Source organism: Anomalospiza imberbis, unplaced genomic scaffold (assembly GCF_031753505.1).
Source record: "Anomalospiza imberbis isolate Cuckoo-Finch-1a 21T00152 unplaced genomic scaffold, ASM3175350v1 scaffold_52, whole genome shotgun sequence".
Taxonomy (NCBI): domain Eukaryota; kingdom Metazoa; phylum Chordata; class Aves; order Passeriformes; family Viduidae; genus Anomalospiza; species Anomalospiza imberbis.
The window spans coordinates 210,458-215,235 of NW_027100130.1; positions in this window are offsets into that span (position 1 = coordinate 210,458).

Sequence of the window (4,778 nt, forward strand, 5' to 3'; positions counted from 1 at the left end):
TTGGGGTGTGGGGCGGGCTTTTAGGGCTGAGAAAAAGGATCCCAGAGCTCCCAGGTGGGGTCATGCTCCCTTGGGTTTGCCCTCGGCATCCTGAGGGGGAAAAGGTTTTTCCTGAGGGGGAAAAAGTGGGAATTTCGGCCATTGGTGAGGTGAGAATGGGAATTTGGGCAGTTGGTGAGGTATAGAATGGGAATTTTGGTGGTTGAGAGGTGGAAAAAAAGGGAATTTGGGCTGGGAAAAGGATCCCAGAGCTCCTGGATGGGGTCATGCTCCCTTGGGTTTGCCCTCGGGATCCTGAGGGGAAAAGGTTTTTCCTGAGGGGAAAAAGTGGGAATTTCGGCCATTGGTGAGGTGAGAATGGGAATTTGGGCAGTTGGGAGGTGGAAAAATGGGAATTTGGTGGTTGGGAGGTGGAAAAAATGGGAATTTGGGCAGTTTTGGGTGTGGGGTCGGATTTTAGGCTGGGAAAAAGGATCCCAGAGCTCCCAGGTGGGGGTCATGCTCCCTTGGGTTTGCCCTCAGCATCCTGAGGGGGAAAAGGTTTTTCCTGAGGGGAAAAAGTGGGAATTTGGGCCATTGGTGAGGTGAGAATAGGAATTTGGGCAGTTTTTGCGGTGTGGGGTTGGATTTTAGGGCTGGGAAAAAGGATCCCAGAGCTCCCAGGTGGGGTCATGCTCCCTTGGGATTCCCCTCAGGATGCTGAGGGGAAAAAACCTGGATTTAGGGGATGTGGATTTGGGGATAAATAATTGGGGAATTCAGGAACGTGGAATGTGGTTTGGGGGGAAAAAACTGGAAATTAGGGACTGTGGGGCCACCAGAGCACAAAAATTCTCCCCTCCGCCACCAACCTCTCCCGACACATCCCGACCGCACCACCAAAACCACCCCCCTCCAACACCTCCCACCTCCCCCAAACCCCCCAAAAAAACCCCAAACCTCATCCCCCCCACTCCCCCAGACCCCAAAAAACCCCGCGGGCACCGTGATCTGCACGGCCAGCAGCCCCTCGCCGGCGTCCTTGGCGTCGATGGTGAACTCCACGGGCAGGCTGGCCGGCACCCCCGTGGTGTTGAGCCCGGGGGCCGCTCGCCCGCACCTTGCTGGCGTCGTGGGTGGGCAGCGCCTTCACCTTGAAAGGGCTTTGGGGGAGGAATTTTGGGGTCAGGACACCCCAAAACCCCTGGGGAGCCGCCCGAAACGTCCCCCCGGGCGCACCTGCGGGGCACCTCGTGGTCGCCGTAGCGCACGGAGATGCTGTAGGGTCCCTCGCGGGACGGGACGTAGGACACGCGCTGCGTGCCGTCGCCGTTGTCGGCCACGTCCACGGGCTCCAGCACGCCTGGAGAGGGGAAATGGGGTTTTTGTGGGGGTTTTGTGGGGTTTTGTGGGGTTTGGGGGCGGTTCAAAAGGGTTAGGGAAGGGTGGGGTGTGGCGGGATGGGTTAAAAAGATCGTAGAGTAACATGGAAGTCACTGCAGGGTAGAAGAGAAATTACTAAAAGGGGGTTTGGGGTGGTCCCAAATCCCATGGGGTGTCCCAAATCCCACAGGGCAGCCCCGAAATCCTACAGGGGAGCCCTGAAATCCCCATAGGGCAGCCCCAAAAACCCACAGGGTGACACAAAACTCCAGAGGGTGCCCCAAATGTCCATAGGGCAGCCCCAAAATCCTACAGGGCAGCCCCAAAATTCCACAGGACAGCCCCGAAATCCCACAGAGTGACCCAAAACTCCAGAGGGTGCCCCAAATGTCCATAGGGCAGCCCCAGAATCCTACAGGGTGCCCCAAAATCCCACAGGGCAGCCCCAAAATCCCACAGGGCAGCCCCAAAATCCCACAGGGTGACCCCAAAACTCCAGAGAGTGCCACAAATGTCCATAGGGCAGCCCCGAAATCCTACAGGGTGCCCCAAAATCCTACAGGGTGCCCCAAATGTCCACAGGGCAGCCCCAAAATCCCACAGGGCAGCCCCAAAATCCTACAGGGCGCCCCAAAATCCCACAGGGCAGCCCCAAAAACCCACAGGGTGACCCAAAATTCCAGAGGGTGCCCCAAATGTCCATAGGGCAGCCCTAAATTCCCACAGGGCAGCCCCAAAATCCCACAGGGCAGCCCCAAAATCCTACAGGGCGCCCCAAAATCCCACAGGGCAGCCCCAAAAACCCACAGGGTGCCCCAAAATTCCAGAGGGTGCCACAAATGTCCATAGGGCAGCCCCAAAATCCTACAGGGTGCCCCAAATGTCCACAGGGGAGCCCCGAAATCCCAGAGGGCAGCCCCAAAAACCCACAGGGTGCCCCAAAATCCTACAGGGTGCCCAAAATCCTACAGGGTGCCCCAAAATCCCACAGGGTGCCCCAAAATCCTACAGAACAGCCCCAAAATCCCACAGGGCAGCCCCAAAATCCTACAGGGCAGCCCCAAAAGCCTACAGGGTGACCCAAAATTCCAGAGGGTGCCACAAATGTCCACAGGGCAGCCCCAAAATCCTACAGGGTGCCCCAAAATCCCACAGGGCAGCCCCGAAATCCCACAGGACAGCCCCAAAAGCCTACAGGGTGACCCAAAATTCCAGAGGGTGCCACAAATGTCCACAGGGCAGCCCCCAAAATCCTACAGGGTGCCCCAAAATCCCACAGGGCAGCCCCGAAATCCCACAGGACAGCCCAAAAGCCTACAGGGTGACCCAAAATTCCAGAGGGTGCCCCAAATGTCCACAGGGCAGCCCCGAAATCCTACAGGACAGCCCCAAAAGCTACAGGGGTGACCCAAAACTCCAGAGGGTGACCCAAAACTCCAGAGGGTGCCCCAAATGTCCACAGGGCAGCCCCAAAATCCTACAGGGTGCCCCAAAATCCTACAGGGTGCCCCAAAATCCTACAGGGCAGCCCCAAAATCCTACAGGGTGACCCAAAATCCCACAGGGCAGCCCCGAAATCCCACAGGACAGCCCCAAAAGCCTACAGGGTGACCCAAAACTCCAGAGGGTGACCCAAAACTCCAGAGGGTGCCCCAAATGTCCACAGGCAGCCCCAAAATCCCACAGGGTGACCCAAAACTCCAGAGGATGCCACAAATGTCCATAGGGCAGCCCTAAATTCCCATAGGGCAGCCCCAAAATCCTACAGGGCAGCCCCAAAATCCCCACAGGGTGACCCAAAACTCCAGAGGATGCCACAAATGTCCATAGGGCAGCCCTAAATTCCCATAGGGCAGCCCCAAAATCCTACAGGGCAGCCCCAAAATCCCACAGGGTGACCCAAAACTCCAGAGGATGCCACAAATGTCCATAGGGCAGCCCTAAATTCCCATAGGGCAGCCCCAAAATCCTACAGGGCAGCCCCCAAAATCCTACAGGGCAGCCCCAAAATCCCACAGGGTGACCCAAAAACCCACAGGTGACCCAAAACTCCAGAGGATGCCCCAAATGTCCACAGGGCAGCCCCAAAAACCCACAGGGTGACCCAAAATTCCAACGGGTGCCACAAATGTCCATAGGGCAGCCCCAAAATCCCACAGGGTGCCCCAAAATCCCACAGGGCAGCCCCGAAATCCTACAGGGCAGCCCCAAAAGCCCACAGGGTGACCAAAATTCCAGAGGGTGCCCCAAATGTCCATAGGGCAGCCCCAAAATCCTACAGGGTGCCCCAAATGTCCACAGGGCAGCCCCGAAATCCCACAGGGCAGCCCCAAAATCCCACAGGGCAGCCCCAAAATCCTACAGGGCAGCCCCAAAATCCCACAGGGTGACCAAAATTCCAGAGGGTGCCCCAAATGTCCATAGGGCAGCCCTAAATTCCCACAGGGCAGCCCCAAAATCCTACAGGGTGCCCCAAAATCCTACAGAACAGCCCAAAATCCTACAGGGCAGCCCCAAAAACCCACAGGACAGCCCCAAAAGCCTACAGGGTGCCCCAAAATCCCACAGGGCAGCCCCCGAAAACCCACAGGGTGACCCAAAACTCCAGAGGGTGCCCCAAATGTCATAGGGCAGCCCCAAAAACCCACAGGGCAGCCCCAAAATTCCACAGGACAGCCCCAAAAAACCCACAGGGGAGCCCTGAAATCCTACAGGGCAGCCCCAAAATCCTACAGGGTGCCCCAAAATCCCACAGGGCAGCCCCGAAATCCCACAGGGACAGCCCCAAAAGCCTACAGGGTGCCCCAAAATTCCAGAGGGTGCCCCAAATGTCCACAGGGCAGCCCCGAAATCCTACAGGGTGCCCCAAAATCCTACAGGGTGCCCCAAAATCCTACAGGGCAGCCCCAAAATCCTACAGGGTGCCCCAAAATCCTACAGGGTGCCCCAAAATCCTACAGGGCAGCCCCAAAATCCTACAGGGTGCCCCAAAATCCTACAGGGCAGCCCAAAATCCTACAGGGGTGACCCAAAATCCCACAGGGCAGCCCCGAAATCCCACAGGACAGCCCCAAAAGCCCTACAGGGTGACCCAAAACTCCAGAGGGTGACCCAAAACTCCAGAGGGTGCCCCAAATGTCCACAGGGCAGCCCCAAAATCCCACAGGTGACCCAAAACTCCAGAGGGTGCCCCAAATGTCCATAGGGCAGCCCCAAAATCCTACAGGGTGCCCCAAAATCCTACAGGGTGCCCCAAAATCCTACAGGGTGCCCCAAAATCCCACAGGGCAGCCCCAAAATCCTACAGGGTGCCCCAAAATCCTACAGGGTGACCCAAAATCCTACAGGGTGCCCCAAATGTCCACAGGGCAGCCCTAAATTCCCACAGGGCAGCCCAAAATCTCACAAATCCCCCT